We start from the raw sequence: 23,666 nt of genomic DNA, 5'->3' as shown, positions 1-23,666 counted from the left end.
GACTTTTTCTGTTATTTTGTCCTATTTGTTGTTTGCTTCACAATAAAACAAAAAAACAAAAAAACACCTTCAAAGTTGTGGGTGTGTTCTGCAAATGAAATGATGCAAATCCTCAAACAATCCATGTTACTTACAGGTTGTGAGGCAACAAAACACGAAAAATGCCAAGGGGGTGAATACTTTTGAAAGGCACTGTAGTTCCTATATAGACTAAGCATACTTTGGAAACTGAGAGAAAGAGAGAAAGAACTACAGATTCCAGAGGCACTGGAGCTTTAAAGGAAAAGGAGGAGGATTGTTACCGGGCAGAGAAAGGGATGTGAGGACATTCTGAGAGGCGGACTGATTGCTGACAGGCTGCTTACTACTACATCTGGGACGGAGAGAGGCGCAGCAGCAAGCATTCCCTAGTACCAGAGAACACCAATTACACTGACTGAGCCTGCTGTCTGATTGTCAGGGAGAATTATGCGTATGCTGACTTTATTGAGCCACCTAGGGGGAATATAGAGTGATCATCTGTTGCCACAGAAGTTGCTATTTGCAACCACTAACCTTAACCTTAATTTTTTTTTTTTTTTTATAATAAACTTGTCATACTTACCTGCTCTGTGCAGTGTTGTTTGCACAAAACTGCCCCAATCCTCCTCTTCTGGGGTCTTTGTTGGTGCTCCTAGCTTCTCCTCTTTAGTTAGTGCCCCCATAGTAACAGCTTCCTATGGGGGCGCTCATGCATGCTCAATCCCGAGCCCCGCTGCACGCATTCATAAACACAGACTTGCCCTCATCATAGAATTCGATTGACAGCAGCAAAAGCTAGTGGAAGTAAGGTAAGTTCTGCTTTAAAGTGTGGAAAAGGTACAAATGTTCTTAACCACTTTGCTCTCTTGTAGTTGTAGATAAACAACCAGAAGCCTGACTCTATATCTATTATCTATTGGAATAGGGAGGTGCAGTGAATGTTGTGTGATATAATGTGAGGCTGTTTAGATACAATCTTTTCTTGCTCTTTTAAAAGATGCAGCTAGTGTTAATAAACCCTATAGAGCCACAGACCTTACCAGATACCAGGTTTGCTATGTCTTTTTTTTTCAAAGTCTGTAATTGCACTGCATTTCATTTGTCAGAAAGAACTTTCCCTCTGTCTCGTACCTGGTGGAGACTGCGCTGCAGAGAGGGCTTCTCTTGCACCTCCTGTCTAGCACCCCTGGTAGAGATGACAGGGAGTGAAAGACACAGATTGGCATGAGGGCCGATGTAGCAGGTGGCTCAGGATGGGTCTTGGCAGAAACCTGATAGCTGCAGATCCCTGTAAGGGCACCGAAGACTGTGCTTCCGTGTTGCTGGATCAGCAGGCAGAGTCGTGGTCGGAACATAAGCCAGGAGGTCATCAACAGAGCAGGTACCGGAACGTGAGACAGAATCAAAGACAGGATACAGACCGGGTTCAGTACACAGTCAGGCAGCGCAGTATAGGAGCATGAAGCAGGAACGAGGTCAAACACAAGCCGAGGTCACAGGAAGGCAGGTAGAAGTCAACGGGAAGGTTCAGGTACAAGCTGGGTCAAACACGGGAATGCTGGAACAGATCAGATACAGGTAACAGGTACTAGCTGAAAGACCACTCAGCAAGGCTCATGTGTCAGTGTTCCATTTAAATAAACTACTTGGCGCCCAGACATGCATCTGTGCGCACGCACACGTCTGTGCGCGCCCGCGCATGCGCCCATACACACTGGTGTGCTTGTGTGCAGGTGCATGTCTGTTAGCCAAACTTCCCGTACACCCTCAGTTGCTGCTATAGGGTGGCTCCATCAGCTTGCTGGGTCCTATTGAGCCACCTCTGCGTGTGCACTCCTGGCCAATGTTCCTACATAGGATGCATCCACACATTCAGAAACCTACAACAAGCCATTCCCCTGCTCCTCCCTTTTCTTGACTCTTAACAGATGGACTGAGGGCAGCTTTAGCCTGTGCTGTCCTATTGACTAGTCCCCTGCTGTGACATGAAAACAGTACAGAGCATGTGGAGCTGGGGTTGTCAACATTGTAAGTAATCAACAGTAAGTGTTATTTAAAAATATTCAATACGCAATGCGCTGTGGAAAGGTTTCACTCCTTGGACTGAGTGGATTTATAAAAAAGAAAAAGAACATTCAATAGTGAAGGGTAGAATGTAGTTCACCTACTGGTCACAAGGTGTCACCTCCAAGTATGAGAACTGCCAGGTGCTGGGATGTCACTCTTCTACCTGTCCCTCAGGGTACTGGGGAGAATAAGGATATAAATAAGGGACAGCGTAGGTAGTGCCAATTCAATGAGGCACATTATTCATGTTCTATTGCGTGGATCTGCGACATGGAATATGGAAGAGGTGCAATCTGCAACTGTCCCCCCATCTTGCTTCTTTTTCCAGAGGGGAGCATAAGGACTGCACCCCCTGCAGGAGGTTAGGATAACTGAATTCTTCTGCTTCAGGGATGCTTGGACAATAGAACTCTAAGCCCTTGTACACACGGTCGGACATTCCGATGGACAATGTCCGATAGGACCGCGTTGTCAGATAATCCGACAGAGTGTGGGCTCCATCGGACTGTTTCCGTCGGAGTATCCTTTTTCCAGCTGGGCTATAAAATTTTCCGACAACTTTGTCCGATCATGTGTAGAGAATTCCGATCGGACAAAGCGCCACGCATGCTCAGATCAAATTCCTAGACCAAAGCTATTGGCTACTAGCCTGAACATAGTCCCGTCCTAACGAAATAACGTCATCACGTTACAAACGATCGGATTTTCTGACAACTTTGTCCGACTGTGTGTATGCAACAGTTTCGAACAAAATCCGTTGGACAAAATCCGACAGATTTGGCTGTCGGAATGTCCGACCGTGTGTACAAGGGCTTAAAGTTGGTCACAGGTCTCTGTAAGCATTCTCTATTAGAACTAATTTATGCAACATTGTTTTGTGTTTCTTTTCTTCAGTGGAAATGTGACATGTTGTGGGAGCATGGCAGGATCTATGGAGTTAAGTTTTTTTAGTAAATGGTTAAACACAAGAACTGTCTAGACATTGCTCCCCTGGAATAGCAGGCTTGTGTCTAGAGAGAGTATGGGGGAACCCATAGGTGTGCGAAACCTATTGCATTAAGGTGTGCACCCCAAAGCTCAAACACGCTGAAGCATAGTAAACTGTGCTTACTATGCTTCAGTGTGTTTACTGTGTTTATTTGAAAAAGGAAGGGGCTGGTAAATGACATGGGGGCCCAACACAGGGGGAACCCAGGGCAGTAGGGGAAATGCACAGAGTGATTAGGGTGTGCCCAGGTACATCTGGCACACCCCAAGCGCAAGCCTATGGGGGGACCCCAGCTGATGGTGCAATGGGTTGGATTTGCCAAAGAGTCTAGCTTAAAGTGATAGTAAAGTTGTTTTTAAAAAAAAATTTCACCCTGCAAGTTAATGACATATTAGCACATCATGAAAGACTTACCTGTGAAATTGATCCTTCCAGTGGCACACTGTCACCGGTGACAAGGTTTCAATCTTCGCCCAGTATTCTTTCCAGGTTCGCGGGCTCCAGCCATTTGAATGGCCGGGCCGCTATGATGTCATGGCCAGAGCACAGCGCTCTAAAAGGACAACACATTCGAGCAGAGCACAGTGTGCAGACTCCGGTGATGCCACCGGCTGCTACAGATGTGAATATCTTGTAAATGGTGCACAATTAGGAGATATTCACTGTACCTACAGGTAAGCCTTATTTTAGTCAGGGGAAACACTGGGCACCTTTGATACTGCCATTGTGCTATGTGCTGTGTGCAGGGCCGCTGATAGGGCAGTACAGCCAGCCCTACTGTACCGGACCCGGCCAGCAGGGGGGCCCCAGACAATTTTATTCTTCAGCTTTGGTAAAAGCACTTTGCCCAGGTGAAAGCATTGATAATGCTCCTAGGCTTGCTGTAACATAAATCTATTTTACCTGGGCCCCATCAGTACAGCAGAGGGGCCCAGGAGGTGATTAGCAGAGAGAGACTATTTTTTCAATTTCGGGGTGCAGGCGTCTAAAGCCAGCGCCGCACTTTTTTAAAGTTCCTGCTGGCCACGGCTGATGACAGCCGATCTCTGGCGGAGTGATTCTCCTTTTCTCCCTTAGTAACCGAGGAGTGCAGAGGACGGGCTGTATCTTAGCGGCGGGAGACGAGAGAGAAGTGGTTGAGAGCGCAGGCAGCATAGGGATCCCGATGCACGGGCAAGCTCATGTTTTCTGTAAGGTACAGAAACAAACATACAGAGAGGCATACAACGTCTGTACTGTGTGATCATCATCATGATAATGATGATAATCACATAAGAACAGCGAGATGCTGTTTGGTCTTGTTTACGTTTGTGTTTGGAGGGGAGGCAGTAAAAATGTGCAGCTCAGCCACAGTTTTACCATCTTCCAACCACTCCCCCTTTATGCTGCAAAGACACTACTGCCATAGTGCTGCAGTAGTGACGGGATGTTGTGTAAAACACCCTGCAGGTGTACTACAGAAGTAGTGCCTTTGCTGCATAAGAGGGAATGGTTGGGGTGGTAAAAATGGGGCTCAGCTGCATATTTTTACTGCCTCCCCCCACCCAAACACAAAAGTAATCAAGACTTACAATTAGCATATCCATGTGCACTGCCAATCATAAGTGGAGGCATTAACCACAGCCACACATATACATGGATAAAAGTATGCATGTGCCGAATGTCTCGACCACTAATGATTGGCAGGGCACGGGGGGGGGCCCTGTCAGGTAGGCTGTATGGGGCCCCATGATTTCTAACAGCAGCCCTGGCTGTGTGTCCAGTATGCTCCTGTTCCTTTCAGGGGGATTGGGCTACCTCCAGGCCCACCTGTTTCTCATCTATCCATTAGAATGCATGTGCTCCTACTGTGGAGACGCTCATAAATTCATTAGAGTTAGGACTGCAAGCATACACAGGGTGACGTGAAGAGGCCTTGCGGCTTATGCATTCGTTTGCAAATGTGTGCTAACTAAAGCCCTGTTTTTAACACAGACTGTTGGACAGGTTAATTTGGTTGGTCAGCAGATTGGTTGGTGAGTTGAGCTATGGAATGTTCTGTTTTTGTCTTTCATGCATTTGTCCTTCCATGTGCTCCTTGCTGTGAAGGCCAGTTATAGGTGGGGACAGGGTAGGGTTGCCACCTCATCCCTTTAAACCCGAACACATATGAATTGCACAGGTTCTCTGGCTGATTGAGGTGGTAATTAAACTCACTTGGTGCCTTATCTGCATTTAATTAGCCTCAGAACCTGTGTAATTCATATGTGTTCGGATTTAAAGGGATGAGGTGGCAACTCTAGGACAGGGCCATTTGTTTGTTACTTATTTTAGGCTTACCTGTAGGTACAACTGAAAACACAGACTTTACTACCACTTTAAGGCTGGGTTCACACTGCTGCGGCAGCGAGAACCGGATGTGATTCGCACCGCACTTCAGTGCAAATAACATCCGATCTCTGTGCAATGCGAGTTCAGCCATACAGATAGTATGGCTGAATTCGCATCGCACCCGCCGCAAACTCGCACGGGACCCTTTTTTTGGTCTGCAGCAGAATCGGATCGCATGGGTGTTCACACCATGCGATCCGATTCCTGTCCGAGTTTGCAGATCGCACTGCGATATGCGAACTGATCTGGGGGTGTCATTAAGGTTTCACTGACACTCCCAGCAGTCCGCATAGGGCAGTGTGAACTGCCGGCGGGAGGCATGCGATGCGGGAAAACACCGCGGATTTGCGGCATTCCCGCATCGCTTCAGTGTGAACCTAGCCTAAAGGAGAAGTCAAACCTGAGCTTGATTGGATGGGCTTCTCCTAAGGGTCACAGGAGTGCAATTCGTTTTTGCACTCCTCTGACCTGTTTTCAGCAGAGATCAGTCTGAGGTCCTCTCTCTGCTGATGTCACACAGATCAGTCCAGGCACCAAGTCATCCCAACTCTGGGAGTGTGGATCCGTCAGGGGCCTTGACTGATGGCTATCTCATCCTCTCAGCGAGCCGCTTCCCGCCCCTCCACAGCTCAGTCTTTCAATGAGCGTGGGGGGAGCAGAGAAGGATAACTGCTGACTGAGATGCCGCAGCTCTCTGCTTGGGGAACCGAGAGAACCGAGCCATCGGCGGTGTTCGATAGCTCGGTTTTCAGAGCAGAGGCGGCGGGCGACAGATGCTGCATCCACCTAGGTAAGTATGATTATGGGGAAAAAAATGTCCCCATACTTCTTTTAAGTACATGTAGGCTGGGTTGCCTTTAGGAAGTCCAAAAGGAAATAACTAAAAGGGAATCATCCTCAGAAAATGGACACTCCTACACTTAGGGGCTCTCATGGGCCACAAGCACCACCTAAGCCATGGAGTTCTGTGGTCCTCCAACATGAAAGAATATGATACTCCCTCACCCTCTCAACCTTGGAGCCTGTATCTTGGGTGGTAGCCGGAGTCATCCTCTTCCATGGGGCTGCGTCTTGTCCATGTGAGACTTCAGTCATGGCTGTCTTCAGGGGACTGGTCATGTCCTCCTCCTGGGAAGTGGAGGCTAGGATCACTCCAGTGGACTAGAAGTGCGATCTGCCAGAGGCACATGGTACCTCCAAAAATGTTCCCATGGAGGGGAATACTGAACAGGAGATGGCGATGGTGCCTGAGGATGATCCCGGGAAAGGGACTGCAATCCCCTTTCATGACCAGCCAGCACCAGAGTGCCTCTAAAAACTAGCTAGTTCAGGCTGCCTTCCCCCAACTGACAAGGGACTCGAGGATTCTGAGACCACCCTCGCCACCTCTAGTGAGGCCCAGACCCCCTCTATTTGGGGACTGGAAGGAGTCCAGAGAACACTCAATGCTTACTTGCCTGCAGGGAAGTGCCAAGAATTGAAATTGCCATGGCTGGCCTTGTTGCTCTAGCTCTCTGATGCTCTCATGCAATCACTAATGCTGTTGTCGAAATGCGTTAGCTGTTTTGCTTGTCACCTTTTGTAACCAACTATTAAAATCCTTATTTGGACTACAACGTTGCCGGCTTAATCCTTTTACTTGTTTATGTGTGGGACTTCCTGTACATTTACAAGGATTTACTTAACTATGTTGATTACAAACAGAAGGCCTTCTAATAATTGTTTTGTGTGGGACTACCTGGGTGTGCCCAAAACACAGAGATAAAAGTCCACTGTCCAGAGAATCGCCACATGAGACACTTTGAGCAATGCTATAGTGCAGCCCCTGGCAGGCATGGTTGAACGGGAGCCAATTCTCCTCACAGCCTCCACCCTGTCATTATCTTAGCAAGGCCTGACATATAGTGGGAGCCAGCAAAGAACTAGATGAGGTGGGGGTGAGGCAGAGAGGGAATTGGGCAGGAGCTGTCAAAGCTTACTTTTCATATTAACAAGCTGGTGATTGGTTGCTCAGACTGCCTAGCAATCAATCACCAGCTTAATAGGAAAAGTTAACTTTGGCAGGTCCTGCTCCCCTGTCTAGTGCTGTGCTCCGCTGTAAGTCTCTTTGCATCCTAAATGTGTGAAAGTGTCATTCATTGGTTTTCATTTTTGTTAATGCTATAATTAATATAGCATTAAAATATGTATAAAATCTGCTTTATGTTAATACTGTTAAAATTGTTGTTGTTAATATTAGTTTTGTAACTTAATTCTGCATAAAACATTTAACAGTGATTTTTCATGAAATAATTTACAAGGGCATGTTTAGGGGCGGAATTAATGGGCAGGGCAGGGTAGGGATTGAGTGGGGCAACCGGTGGCGAGTAACTCTTAAGGGCTGGCTAGTAGCTCAGGACTTGAAATTTTTAGGATTGTGAATTTAAGTAATAACCGATACACATCTTAAAAACCCGGGTAATCTGATTTCATTCGAAAGCCTCTGTTGAAAAGGGCTTCATTCAAAAGGCCTAGTTTCTGATCTCTACACCTCTTTTGCAAATACCATGAGTTCTGGTAAGCTCTCCTATATGGTGATAGGGGAAGCAGACCTAGGCAGGACCCAAGACAAGGTGGCTTGGAACGATACTTGGCTTGCCTCCTTTAAACGCTCTCTGGCCCACAAAAACACATATAAACTGTTCTCTCGATGGTACATGACCCCTGACCGTGTATCTCAGTTTATTCCCAATGCATCTCTGATGTGTTTTCAGGGAAGCCTTGCAGCAACACAAAAAGTTTGCTATGGACAGGACAGCAGCAGTGACCACTGACCTTATAAATCAACGACAAAACAAAATCCAAGATAAAAAAAGGCACTCAATATTAGTAACACATTGGCAGCAAAGGGGTTCGCTACCCAAAGAGCTAGCAATCAGAATTAGAGTACAATTTCCTAACTGACCCTAATCTACTAATATGTCGTTTGTCAGCCTTCCCTACAGCAACTTTTTTTTATAGTGAAGAGGCTGGCTAATGCTAAAGCCAACTCATTAGCCCTTTTAAGCCTGCTGGCCATAGTTCAAAGGCCATGCAGTGCAATTTGGTTTAAAATCATTTCTCCTGGGTGAATCTGCACAAAAATTCAAACCCATAAGATTCACTTCAAACCCATGGTAGGCAAAGCCAAATCTTACCCCTAATCCTGCTGTGTCCAATGCTTGGGAGGTCCTCAGGGAGGAATTCAATTGTTTTGGGTCTGGCAGCCCTGGATATACAGTACAGGGGGTCCCCTACCTACAAACATCTGACTTACAAATGACTCCTACTTACAAACGTAGGGAGATAACAGGAAGTAAGAGGAAATCTACCTCTAGGAAGGGAAATTCTCTCCTGTAAGTGTTAATATGGAAAAAAGGTGTCTCCACTGATACTTTATCACCAATCCTTGTTTCCCTAACAGCCCAAAATTTTCAAAATCCAATTATCATTGGGACAGAAAGTGAGGTGAAATCTTCTGTACAGGGGCACAGACAGCTAAACAAATGTTACAGGGGTGATAACCCTTCCCTATGTTATCCAAAAAGCTTAAAAATCTGGCTGGAGCTACACTTAAAAAATGTACCTGTTCCAAATTACAAACAGATTCAACTTAACAAACCTACAGTCCCTATCTTGTTTGTAACCCGGGGACTGCCTGTATATAGAACATTCAACTACAGCACCACACCCTCCAGAGTCTGGCAATTATCCAGAACTGCTCTGCCCTTGGCCCTAATTATGCTGTCACTCTGCAATTCCACTGCAGTTACCCAGATAGGTAATAAATCAAGCAGTGGTGGCCCATGCATTAAGGGCGCATGGGCGCTGCCCCCTCTCTCCTGCCACCCCTCTATCACCAATAGATAGATTCATGCATTGCATGAATCTATCTATGGCCGCTGCTGCCACCCTCTATTCGGACTCCTGGCGCCTGAATTACAGTGGCAGGGGGTGTTTTTGAAGCACCTGATTAGAGTCATAGGCTCTAATAGACGTCAAAAAAGGTGACATGTGAGCGCCATGCTGGGTGCTAGCAGGTCACTCAGCTGTGTTAGAAAAGCGGATGACTATTTGCTTTCTTAACGCTAAACTGCCTCTCCACCAATCAGGTGCTTGGGTCTGTTACCTGTCACCTGATTGGCTAAAACGACAGGCGTCGTTATTGGACACCTATCAGGAGATGAGGACGTATGGAGGACCTCGCTCGTTGCCATCACCCGCTGCCCCACAGACACAGGGTAAGTGCCGGGCAGACGGCGAGTGGGCAGGGGTCACACTGGGGGCATTCAAGGGCACACTGGCAGCATATGATGAGCACACTGGCAACATTTGGCACAGTGGCAGCATTTGGAACAGTGGCAGCGTTTATTGGGCACAGTGGCAGCATTTGATGATTTTTTTTTTTCAACATTTGCGCCCCCCCAAAAATTTTGAGCACCAGCCCCCACTGAAATCAAGAATAACATTGTGCCACATGCTGCCCAAACTGAAACATTCTGGGACAATCCTAGCTACTGGGGCTTATTCAGCTCTTATGAGTGCAAGAATATATTCCAGCATTTAAAGCCACACAGTTAACGCTTTTACATTAATCCTATTACCTTGGTGTCATGTCAGTAGTGCATTTAGGTTTTGTGCTGCACTAGGCCTGATTAAACTCGTCTACCCCCTAATTTAAATATGGCCCACCTCTACCTGTGAAGGCCACACCCCTTGCTGTTTAAGACCCGCCCTCAAATTTTCGAGAGGGGACACTAGTTTTCAGGGTCTGGGGAGGCAATGGATTCCCTTCATTTGCATAGATTTCCTCTCACTTCCTGTATGGCTATGGGGCAGGAAGTGATGGTAAAAAATAAACCAACGGGTTATAACCCTCCCATACTCTATCCAAAATGAGAAAAAAAAAAGTGTTGCCTATAGTCCTCTTTGAAGCACACATTTCTGAAAATTTTATGGAAAGTACTAAGAAGATAAAACCATGCCAATGGTGCAGCAGAAAACATAGCACAGTGAGGAAGTTTTGTGGTTCAGGATGATAGGACAGTCAATTAGAAGTGGTGCCCCCCCCCCCACAGTTGTGGAATGCCGGCCGGCTGCATACCGGAAGCATGCCTCTCAGCCCAGTATGCCCCATAAAACTGGTGCTACACTAACAGTGTAGCGCAAGGCGGCAGGGATTCTTTTCGTGCTGCCCCCCTGAAAAGTGCTGCCCTAGGCCTGGGCCTTGTCGACCTAGGCCAGGATACAGCGTTGTGTCATGTAACATGTTAGGGCAGATTATGGTTGTCCACAAGCTTGACAGGAGGTGTGGAAGTATGTGGGACCACTCTGTTTTATTCCCTAATTCAGTTGCCATAGGACTATGAAGTCTTTGACAGGTGTTAATCCAAGTTTCCTGGCTGAAGGTGTGAATTGTTGTCAAATCACACAGATAAAATAACATATGTGGGCGACCGATGGTTTTGAAGGCCCACAGATCTGTTTAGGGATGCATGTCCAACTTGCTGACCTCCAAAGAATCTTCCCCATCTTAAAGAACTATTAGCCCTTGTACACACGGTCGGACATTCCGACAACCAAATCCGTCGGATTTTGTCCGGATTTTGTCCGAAACTGTTGCATACACACGGTCGGACAAAGTTGTCGGAAAATCCGATCGTTCAGAACGTGATGACGTTATTTCGTTACGACGGGAATACATTCAGGCTAGTAGCCAATAGCTTTGGTGTAGGAATTTGATCTGAGCATGCGTGGCACTTTGTCCGATCGGAATTCTCTACACATGTTGTCGGAAAATTTTACCGACAAGTTGGAAAACTTGGTCAGTCGGATACTCCGACGGAAACAGTCCGATGAAGACCACACACAGTCGGATTATCCGGCAACACGGTCCGATCGGACACATTCCGTCGGAATCTCCGATCGCGTGTACAAGGGCTTACACTAATGTACATTGTGCTTGGAGTACTATCACAAAAAAGATGCATGTCTCAAATAACTAGATCCTACATGTTCTGTCATTTAGACACTATCAGTGTAGGCAGACTCTACTATCTCAAGTGTTCCAACATGTCTGTAGCTCTGATGTATGTAATCAAAAGACAGCCCTAAACACTTAACCCGCTCAAGGTGTGGGACTTAACCCGCTCAGTGCATTGCTTTGCTGTAGTCTGCAAAAATACACGCTTCTCAGCAAACAGGAAACCATAAGTTTAGTCTGGCTGTACAGTGTAAGAGATAACTGAGCTTCTATGTCGAAACCATAGGGCACTGTAGGGTTAATGGTAGTGAACATTTGCATCCTGCCGCCTGGAAGCATTTAGGTTTCCGGAGATCCTCTTTCTAGCAACATGGCTGCCTGCTTATAGGTAATGTGCCTTTGACTGTACATGTTATTTGGTGTTTCTATAGCTGAAACTTTGATGTTTGTATCCTTCTAGTGGTCTATTTGCATTGTTAGAGAAAGGCATAACTCTGTGAAGGACATCACTTACAAATGTATGAGTTTCTGAATGTACAAGGGCGGGATGTGGCAGCAGTGTATAGCATAGCTTCAGGCTTGTGTTCTCCAAAAAAGGAGTTGTTATGAATATTTTTGCAGAATGTTTCTTTGTGTTAGCCTCTAGTGCTGCATTGTGACTTATAAGTCTAGCTTCCTTTTTTTTTTTTTCTGTATCTCGTTTTTGATGGAGTTGTATATACAAATGCACGAAAATGTCTTCAGAAACATTTTGTAACCCACTAGAGAAAAGGAAACATGCTCAATATCGGAGCTGCTTCCTAAAGCAATTAATAATATTTCATGCATCGAAACTACTCAAATAGTAAAAGTGTGGGACTTTTAAGGCACAGCATATTTTTTTAAATAAAATTAACATTTATTAAAATTTGCTAAAATTCGACAAATACAGTCCATATAACAACAAATTACAATAAAATACAATTGTATATAAAACCAATTGATTTGATACTGTGGTGATTGCGCATAGCAGTCTTTACAGCTAAACACATTTCTCGGACAAAGTCCTCTTCATCAGGAGCTATCAATGTCGATTTTCTATAAATGCCATCTAAATAGAATGACAAACTTTTTAGTAATCATTTCATAATAATTATAATGAAACAAAATACAATGACAATTTGAATTTAATTGCCTAATACCCTGCATAGTGATGTTCCCCCCGGGGCAGAGATGCAAGGGCCCAGGGTTACACATACATATAATAATATTTCATCTTTCAATGTATTTGAAAATTATAAGAGAAATAAAGCTAAAAAAATGTTTGCTATACAAGGTCACAAGAGTACATTTACAATGTATTCTTCTGGTCTAAAGTCAATAGTGGAAAGGACAAAGAACCTTATCTTTTATTAAATTACTAGTCACATCAATCCACCATGCAATGGGGATAATAAACAGTCTGCAGTCCAACCTGTGACAACAATGGCTCCTTCCATAGATACAATGGATAAATGAGTGTAGACAATAAAGAGACAAAAAGTATGTTATTTGTTGGATTACCAGGCCTGAAATAGCCTGAAAAAAAAGAAAACTAGTGCACCAACAGGTCATACATTATGAAGAAAATGTCTCAATTCTCCCATCAATACAGTCAGAGTTCATGGGGGAATCCCTCCTGCAGAACTATTGTGTTCTGGCCGCGGGGAGTGCGGGGAACCTTCCCCATCAGCAGTATTCAATGATCACTGTTGTTGGCTGGCAGGGATCAGCCGAAAAAAAACTTGACAGACTGGGTGTACTGAAATCAATCGATCTATCAGTGAAACCAGCCAGCCCATAAATGGATCGAAATTCAGCCAGTCAAATCTTGATCCGTTTATAGCTGGCTTTAGTATTGGTAAGCGCCAATGTCTTATACTGCATTTGTGAATTTGCATTTAGATACACTTAAAATTACTGCCAGCTCCTCCATCCCATTTAACAGGTTCTTAATGGCAGAGGTGTTTCCTGGGCTTCTCCATCATATAATCACTGTGATTGACAGTCATGGGAGCCCATCCTACCAGCTCCCTATCTTCACTGCTTAGCCAGAAAAACTGTTGGTGATAGTGCAATTGCAGTGCTGGGGGCACAGGAGTGAATGCATCCCCAGCACATACGCTGCCCGTACTTGTATGTATTAGATGAGTGGAAGGGGTTAGACAAAAAAAATATGGTTACTTTGGGTAGTAACTCAGCCTCTGTGCCTAATTTGTTTTAAGTTTTAATAAAGTCTCAATGCAGTTTTTATATTACTAACTTTTGGTTATATCTGTGCCCAAACACTGTGGATAGCAAAACAGGGTAAAAGGAAAAGATGTACTTTTTGTTTTTTTCATCTATAACACATCCTATTTACTTTGAGTGGGCAATTAAAGTGGAATTCCAGGCTTTTTATGTTTATTAAAAGTCAGCAGCTAAAAAAAGTGTAGTTGCTGACTTTTAATAAACTGTCACTAACCTGTTCCACGGTCCAGGAATGCGGCCGAACGGAGCGTTGCTCCTCTCCCCCGCACTCCGCCGTCGCCTCCATTGCCACTCTGGGCAGCCGGCCGTGACAGATTTCGGCTATACGGCCTGGCACGCATGGCACATTTGCGAGTCACGCTGCACTCCCGGACTGGACAGGCAATCTCCTGGGACCTGTCACCTGTCCCAGGAGATTGCCTAGAGGGAGGGGCCGCCTAAGGCGAAAGGAGGAGTCGCCTTGGCGGTTCCTGGGCGGAAGGAGGAAGTGGGACAGGAAGTCCCTCTTCTAACGAAGCCCCACTCCCCCCCCCCCCCCCAAAAAAAATGACATGCCAAATGTGGCATGTAAGGGGGGGAGGAGTGATTAAAGCGGAAGTTCCATTTTTGTATGGAACTCCGCTTTAAGGAGTTTCATCACACAAATAAACATACCTGCACTTTTTTTGCCACTACAGCACACCGAAACACACAGAGCATTCACATATGTGTATTGTATAAATGTGCTAAAGTGTGTTGGTGTGGCATTCAAATTGAGGGGAAATACACATATATTTTTCACATATACGATGCATGCATATAATGCACACCTTGTATTCTGTGAAAGTAGAGCTGAGGGCAAATTTTTTTGCGTTTCAGGTAGATTATTGTGGAGATTTCCCTTCAACAAGAAGTGAGAGGAAATCTCTGCAAGATGAAAAAGTCCCTGGTTGTCACCAGAACCACTGTCCACATTGGAAGATTTCCCCTCTATTCCTGCTTTGGTGATAACCCAAAATGTGGGATTTTCTTTTACTCTCTGATAAGAGTAAATCACCTATTTCTGTATTGTACCTTTCCTATTCCATATCACCACATCACCTCATTCTGTATACTGCTGTAGCACTACCCCCACAGGAATCGCTGGTAGATTTGGGTCCTCTGCTTTTGTTCAGCCCCATGTGTGGCTACAACCTCACTGACATCACCAGTATACTTTTCTGTAAACCCCAGCAGGCACAGGAATTAGACTCACAACTCTATAAAATAATAACAGACTATATTGGTAGGTTAAAGTAGTAAAAGTATCCCAGTATATTGTCATGTTAAAGTCAACCAGCATAAACACAATGATGAATACACAATTAGCCTCACCAGGTCCCTTCAGATTCTAGAATTTCCTGTGACCCCATATGCCCCATCGGCATAAACTGTAGCTCTCCATATGAGATAAATCACCCCAAGTTACCAACAACTTAACATAGATCAACTATACCAATTGAGAGCTCTCAGACAAAGGGGCTAGATTTAGGCCTTAGAATTTAAGGTTTAAAGTTGAACACAGATCTGAAAGTAATCTCAGTATAGTCTGAGTTGAATCTTCTGCCGGCTATGTTGGGGCCCTTTGAAGATGTTGGGAAATAGGTGCTGTTTCTTTAATCTGGCCATTAAAGTATAATACCCGAGAGGTTGGCTTTAGCAAGGGGTGGGGGAATCTTCAGATGAGTACTTTAGAATGAGGCTGACCCAATAGCAGCAGTTGAATGTTAGGATTTACACAGTTGCAGCAGTTAAATGGTAGGGCGTGCACAGTTACAGCAATTAGAATGTAGAGTGTGGCACTTTGGGGAGCAGAACGGGTAACAAGTCTGCAGGCCAAGCCTAGTGACAAAACCAGCAGTTAGCACAACAGTGTGTGCAAGGTCATAACTGTAGTTTCTTGAAAATAAGGACTGACAACATCAACAAGGGTTCAGCTTAACTGTGGGTCTGTGATGTGCACCACTCTTCTTCTGTAATTCTTTTGTGGCAGTTGGTTGAATGCAAGGAAGGGGGTCTCCTTTTTGCATTTGACCATCCGGATGGCAGGTGAGATGGCAAGTACTTTGCTGTTCTACCCCTGCGGTTCTCCAGCATCCCTAAAAGGTGGCAGTCTAGGTCATGGACTGATGTTTCAAAGTAGGCACCAGAGCAGCCGATAGTGCAGGGGACTCAACTCTGTCCAACCACCTGTTTCAGGATATAGCAGTGTCCTGTGAAACTCAGCACAACTCAGCTCAGCACAGCTTTTCCATTTATCAGACCCGTCCTGCTCTCAGGTATCACTGGATATTGTAGCTGATTTTCCAGTGATGGCTGTGACTTAGATCCTCCTCCAGACTACCAGTGTGCCACAGCCTAAGGTCAGTCACAAGCTAACTAAAGCATACTTGCCATTGAGGAAGAAAAAGTTCTGCGGCCAGTAACATAACCTTCTGTTCCACAGTATTGTATATTCCCTGTTCCACATCACCTCATTCTGTACTCTATACTGTACATTCCCCATTCCAAATCATCTTATTCTGTACTCTGTACTGTACATTCCCTATTCCACACCACCTCAATCTGTACTGTACATTCCCTATTCCACATTACCTCATTCTGTACTCTGTACTGTACATTCCCTATTCCACATCACCTCATTCTGTACCCTGTACTGTACGTTCCCTATTCCACATCATCTTATTCTGTACTCTGTACTGTACATTCTCTATTCCACACCACCTCATCCTTTACTCAGTACTGTACATTCCCTATTCCACATCACCTCATTCTGTATTCTGTACTGTACATTCCGTATTCCACACCACCTCATTCTGTACCCTGTACTGTACGTTCCCTATTCCACATCACCTCAGTCTGTACTCTGTACTGTACATTCCCTATTCCACACCACCTCATTCTGTACCCTGTACTGTACGTTCCCTATTCCACATCGCCTCATTCTGTATTCTGTACTGTACGTTCCCTATTCCACATCACCTCATTCTGTACTCTGTACTGTACATTCCCTATTCCACATCATCTTATTCTGTACTCTGTACTGAACATTCCCTATTCCACATCACCTCATTCTGTACCCTTTACTGTACGTTCCCTATTCCACATCATCTTATTCTGTACTCTGTACTGTACATTCCCTATTCCACACCACCTCATTCTGTACTGTACATCCCCTATTCCACATCACCTCATTCTGTACCCTGTACTGTACATTAACTATTCTACATCACCTTAAGTTTTCGGTTCCTTATTCCACACCATCTGGCTTTATACTCTGTACTGTACGTCCCCTATTCCACATCACCTCATTCTCTGTACTGTACATTCCCTGTTTCAAATCCCTTTGTTCTGTAATCTGTATTGCACATTCCCTATTCCACATCACCTCATTCTGTACTAATTCTGTTAAGCAGAAAGTGAAGACCTGTATAGTCATGTAGTTCTTCTCCAGGCCATAGCATCCCCCAATGGGATCTGTTATTAGGGCGACCATGTGTTATGGACTTTTATTGCTATGGAATAAAAAAAAAAAAGTGTTAAGTTCATGATGTTGTTTGCCAAATCTCTACTCTTTGAGCTTTTGTTCACTGTAAAGTCTTCTTGGTGTATATCCAAGTTTTTTTTCTGCCCAAAAATCTTCTTTCATGTTGCGGGTGCTACCTGTCTGCCGTCATCTCTTTACACAACTTGGATTCCTTACATGCTTTGCAGTTTCTCCTCTGCTGTTTATTTTTAGTTTATAAGGACTACATATCCCATGGTACCTTACTGGCTGCAAGCAGTGATTCCTGTACTGACTCCACCTCCTAAAACGACTCCTCTCAGCACCTCTGTAGTTCAGAAGGCAGGCGCTGTGAAATGTGTGACACATCAGTGCCTACTCACAGGACATAGTGAATACGTGTCACAGAATTCAAGGAAGAAAAAGTGTGGGGAACTTCACAAGTACATTAACCCCTTTACGCCGGCAACACATATATATACGGCCTCACGGAAAGGGGCTTTTTTCTACAGAGCCGCATATATGCATATCTCCCTTTGTGCTGGGAGTACACCACACAGTGACTGGGGAGTCACTGAGAGCCCTGGGCCCCGTACTAACAATTGGGACCCAGAACTCCCGATTCCGGGTCACCTGATCAATGGGGTAGCCTCTGATTGGCTGCCATAGTGATCAGTTAGTGCCAGGGTTAGTGGTTGGGTCAAGTAAGGGTCAAAGGTCAGGATCAGTACATTTTGGATAGGTTTTTTAGGTAGGAAAAAAAAAAAGAAGCAAAATGGGCACTATTGTTTCTGGGCTGTATTACAGGTACAACAACAAATAACATATGTGGTTTTTGCTGCCATCGTTAAGAGCAGGAAAATGTATTTTGGGTTGTTCTTTGGTGGTAGGTTATGGTAGTAACAAGAAATATACAGCTAAATTTAAAAACAAATGTTTTTTTTTTTTTTTACTATTGTGGGCCAATTTCCCTTTGATAATAAAACAAAAATCAGAAGATATCCATAACCATGTAACCATTTACCACCAAATCGTCCTGAAAAAAACAAAACAATGTTAGATCAGGTATAATCCACCTGGACGCACTAAGTAGTTGTGATTATATGTACTGTTTTACTAACACATGTCAAAGTTGCAAAATTTGTTTTACCCTTAGGCGTGAAGGGGTTAACAAACTTCGAGATCAATTAATAGAAGTAGGCTAGGATTAAAGTGATATCAAATGTATTTTTTAAAATTACAAACATTTTATACTTTATACTTGCCTGCTCTGTGCAGTGCTTTTGCAAGCTGCTGTGCTGCTATCTGTGTCCATAAGACACACAGAGTGGGGCTTGGTCCCGCCCTCCGTTTCCTTCTTAATGGCTGGTAGCTGTGAATGAGCGGAGCGGGGGAATCCCGCTGCTGTCAGTCAATAGGCAGAGACCCGGGAGAGCAGCCGCACTCATGCACATTGCTGGATTATGACTATCGATTATTATGATCGAGCTCGGGTAAGTATTAGATGGGGCTGGGGGGGGGGGGGGGTGGAAACCGAAGATTACTTGTTTGATTTCAGAAGAACAGAGCTCATGTAGATCATTAAAAATGTACATCTTTGGTAAATAATTACTTGTCCTTAGGCTCTGGTTGCATATTTCCAAGTATATTTAGGTCCTGCTGACCAAGCAGAGAATTTATAAATGAAGACTAACCAAAGTGAATTTAGTTTTAAAGAGAACAACACTTAGCCCTTGTACACACGGTCGGACATTCCACCATCAAAATCCGTCGGATTTTGTCCGAAACTGGTGTTGCATACACACGGTCGAAAAATTATGACGTTTTTGACGATTTAGTTACGACGGGACTATGTTCAGGCTAGTAGCCAATAGCTTTGGTCTAGGAATCTGATCTGAGCATGCGTGGCACTTTGTCCGATCGGAATTTTCTACAAACGATCGGACAAAGTCCGATCAGATCAGGTTGTCGGAACATTTTTATATCCAGCTCTCAAACTTTGTTGGTCGGACATTCCAACGGAAAAAGTCAGATGAAGCCCACACACGGTCGGATTATCCGACAACATGGTCCGGTCGGACATTTTCCATCGGAATGTCCAACCGTGTGCACAAGGGCTAACAGTTGAATGATACCAGACAACTTTATCCCCTTCTTGCCCAGGCTAATTTTCAGTTTTCAGCGCTGTCACAATCTGAATGACAATTGCACGGCCATGCAACACTGTATCCATATGAATTTTTTTTTTTTTGCTAAATAAATGAAAAAAGACCAAACATTTAAAAAATATTTTTTTTATATTTCTAACATTTTGTTTCTCCAAATTTTTTGACATTTTTTTACATACTGTCTCCAGTCCAGTACAGCATCATCATATTATTATTATTATTCAGGTTTTATATAGCGCCAACAGTTTGCGCGGCGCTTTACAACATGAGGGCAGACATTACAGCTACATTACAATTTGGTACAAGAGGAATCAGAGGGCCCTGCTCGTTAGAGCTTACAATCTAAAAAGGAAGGGTCAATTGATACAAAAGGTAATAGCTGTGGGGAGATGAGCTGATGGAGGAAGTAAAACAGTCTTAGAAGCAGGATAGGCTTCTTTGAAGAGAAGGGTTTTCATATCACTGGTGTGGCGATAATCAGGTACACTGACTGGTGTTAGTAAGTAAATAATTTTTTTCTTTTATATTACATTTTTTTTCTTCTTTTGCTGTTTGTTTTTTTAAACATTCAGTGACCAGAGAAATACATGTCACAATGCTAGCATTGTACTACTCTGGGGAGGTGATCAGGATTTTTTGTATAGGAGCTGCTGGTTATTTTTGGGCTTACCGTTACCTTTCGTTCTCCTTGTTGCACGTCTAGGGGATGTCCTGTGGTAGATGGCCCAGTAACTTGAGGCTGACAATAGATCCACTTGAATAGATTTTATTTTCCAACCTCGGACAATTGAATAGTCTTTCAACTTGGGATCAGAGGGTTGGAAGGGAAATTCAGGTACTCCTAGTATCAAAGTCAAAAACACATTGAAGAACTTGCTTACTTTGATTGCATCCAGAGAATAGCCATTCGCAGCTGGATGATCACTCAGGTTGGGCAGTCCCTCTCTCACAAGGCCTAGCAGCCAACTTGGTGCTTACTCAGGAACAAGTCTCTGCCACATACATTGTTGTAGAAATGTACAAGATAATGTCTCTGCCACAGACATGTAGAAATGTAGGAAACTAAGCTTTAGAAAACTTGTAGGATACCTGGATCTTTCAACCCGCTTGGCAATATCCACAAGACCGCATTCTCGGTTACTTCAGCCCTTCCAGGCTCTTGCTAAGAAAACCAACCCATACGTGGTGTTCTTCTGAAGAGTCTTCCCCCGGAATGCTCAAAGTACACTGGGTCTCTACCGAACCGGAGACGGCACCCAACCACCTCAGAATCCTCTTTTAGTTTCCTTGCCTTGGGCTAACCAGCCCCAAGGCATTAAAGTCGGGTGGATCCGCACACCAGGCCATAGCCTTCCTGTGGGCTGGTCAGGAGGACCAGGACCATGTAGTCAGCACATCATACTGGACCGGAACCCCAAACCACGTGACATCCGCATCTTATGTACCCTCTCCCAGAAGCACAGCGAGAGCGCCACTCCCACTGGGCGGGCTCAGAGAGAGAGTAGCTTAAGCGCCTGACCAAACCACAGTTCCATGCCTGCCAGAAGAGACAGTGCCCCCTGTGGCCAGGCTGAACATCTCACAGTCCAGGAAGACTGAAGCTGAGGCCCAATTTAGATAATTACACCCAAACCAAACTGCAGTTTAGGCAATTTTAATTTTAGAAAAACCGCATAGTGCATGCTCTTCAGGAGCCGCCGCTACATATATAATGTCCTCCCAGGATAATAGGGCTCCCGCTCAGCTGTCCTATTCAGGGCAGCCATCAGAAATTTTTGAGCCCCATACACAGCTTTAGGTCTGGGCCCCCCCAAGCTTACCACGGGCCATCCCACCGAATCCACACACCAGCCACCTCACCTGTATGCACTCAGCCCCCCCTCAATGCTGTATATATGTCAGCCCCCCCAATCCTGTATGTATGTTAGCTCCCTCATGCCTGTACAGTATGTATATGTCAGCCCCACCCCATCTGTATATATTCCACCCCCACACCTGTATATATGTCAGCCCCCCTCACACCTGTATATATGCCCACCCATATATATATATATATATATATATATATATATATATATATATTATATATACCTTTTTTCCCTTTTTTTTAAATAAATTATCACATTATCTCTGTTCTCAGCTGCATATATATATATATATATATATATATATATATATATATGTATATGTGGCGGAGCGCACATGACAATCCCTCCACCACATAAACTTCATCAGACAGTAAGCTGTATAGCGCTTGTAGCCAATAACCCAGCCTAGGCCTTTAATCCCCAGTTGGAATCAAACGCTCTCATCCAGGGGCCACCTACCATGGGGGCCGGACAGGTGGTAGTGGATTTGAAGGCGAATCCTCGTGAGATCAATCTCGGTCACTGATGATACTAAGGTGTGTGGTAACACACCACAAGCCAGACTACAGGAGCACACATGAGGAGAGAGGTGCTCCTTCCGGCAGCAGAGTGGACCAATCAGGGGAGGCCCCTAGAAGTATCTGTACATTCTACCTGTTCAAATATGCCTACCACATTAAAACCTTACAATATAATGTGCTTCTTTATTACTAACTAGGCTGGTGTTCACTTACAGATACTGAATTATAGTAGTTTGCAGAGCATTTATCTATGTGTTCTTAACAGTATTAGGTTATCTATTTGCTTAACCTGGTATCTCAGTGGGGCTGAGGTTGTTCTTGGAGTTGAGACACAGAACAGACAACCCAATCTACCAAGCAGCTCCTTTGGGGGTAGTGCTGTATATGCATTGTCAACTGTTTTGTAGCCCCCTCCCACCCAACCTTTTGTAACATGACCAGGGCCGCCACCAGGGGGTACAGCCGATACAACTGTAAGGGGCCCTGGGGCCCATGGGGCCGCCTGGACCAGAAGATGGCAGGGCGGGTGAAGGGGAGCCCTGTTGTGCACTGTAGAAAAGATCTTGCAGCTTCTGCTGCTCTCTGTGTGAATGGCTCAGACATTGAGCTCTTTACTGATACTTGTGGCTATTATGTGCATGTGCACCCCTCGTGTGAGCTGCCTGTTCTGTGCTCATCTGTGTCAGCAACATGTCAGCTTTGTGAAAATGAGCTGGGACTAGGAAGGGAGATTTCCTTTACAAGTAGGGCCTGTGAAGGAAAGGGAGGGGGGCTGTTTGTGTAGAGGGAGTGGTCAGAGGCTTGTGTGTTTACAGATTTGTGTTGTGCGTCACTTTCGCATCGAGAAGATTCTGAGAAGTGATTTATTTCGTTTGAAGAGTGATTAACACAATTGTGTTATTTACACTTGTGGGGGCTTTGAAAGGTGATTCACACATTTTGAAGCGTGATCACACACTCATGTCACATTTTTTGCAAATAATTGTGATAATTTTATTTTTATTTTTTGCGGATTCTGAATGGTGGTTTACAAATTACAAAGGGCAGATTTTTGTCTATATTCAGAACTTTACATTTATTATTTATTATATATTTCCATATGGTTTGCATTCACATTTTTTTTTGATTAGTGTTTTCAACATTGCATAATTTTTTATTATTTGTATTCAATTTTGTAATAACATTTAATGGTGTTATCACCAGGTGACTCTGAAAAGTGATTCACACACTTGGAAGAGCAAATCACGGATTTCACTTATTTTGCACTTTGGTTTCTGTTATTTATAATTAATCATCAGCGCAGCTCATTTTCATTCCCTTAATAGATAACTCTATTTGCCTGGTTTGTAACATCACCTAATATGTCTTTGCATTAGACAAAATAGGTTATATACTACTAACAGACATAGGACATAAAGATCAGTAGCGCTCGCTGGTCTATATGGGTTTTAATGCATGAATTCCATTTGCACAATGAAGAGTAAATAGGTCCAGGAGCCAAGTGAAATGTATGCTGATTTACAGCTCACATCATTGGAAGGAAAACATATGACATCACCAGGGAGTTGAGGTTGCACAGGTTGTTAGGACAACCGGATGTCTCAGGTACTTAGGAAAGCACATCCTGAGCTGTCATCACCACCTTTAACAAGACAAGGAGCTTTGCTTGGCCCCACAGTGGTAAGAATGATGCTTTATTCGTCTTATGTACATTGTTAGACTGTTTACAAATTTTAGCTAGTTGTACTTTTTATCTGTTTTACTTTGTCATCATATTTGGTGTTTAAAGCCCCATACACATTTTTGTCTTCAGATTTACCAAAACCATGTAGTAGAAGGGCCTACCTGATTGCATATAAATTGAAACTCCT

The 23,666-nt window shown here is 44.3% G+C and overlaps 1 protein-coding gene across 2 annotated transcripts in view; it reads left to right on the top strand.

Moving 5' to 3' along the window:
* The first annotated feature begins 11,719 nt into the window (after positions 1 to 11,719).
* Positions 11,720 to 23,666, top strand: part of ABCG2 (ATP binding cassette subfamily G member 2 (JR blood group)) — a 201,048-nt gene continuing 189,101 nt past the window's right edge. The window contains exon 1 of one of the 2 annotated variants that reach the window (XM_077476485.1): positions 11,720 to 11,835. The gene's annotated coding sequence lies outside the window, so the exon portion shown is untranslated. Of the gene's footprint in view, positions 11,836 to 23,341; positions 23,476 to 23,666 lie in introns of those variants that run through there. The other variant, XM_077476484.1, reaches the window with a different exon arrangement.

Source organism: Lithobates pipiens, unplaced genomic scaffold (assembly GCF_037356315.1).
Source record: "Lithobates pipiens isolate NorthernLeopardFrog02 unplaced genomic scaffold, aLitPip1_a1.2 Scaffold_13, whole genome shotgun sequence".
Lineage (NCBI taxonomy): Eukaryota > Metazoa > Chordata > Amphibia > Anura > Ranidae > Lithobates > Lithobates pipiens.
Note: the sequence above shows the minus strand (reverse complement) of the source record. Positions and strands in the feature narration are given on the sequence as shown.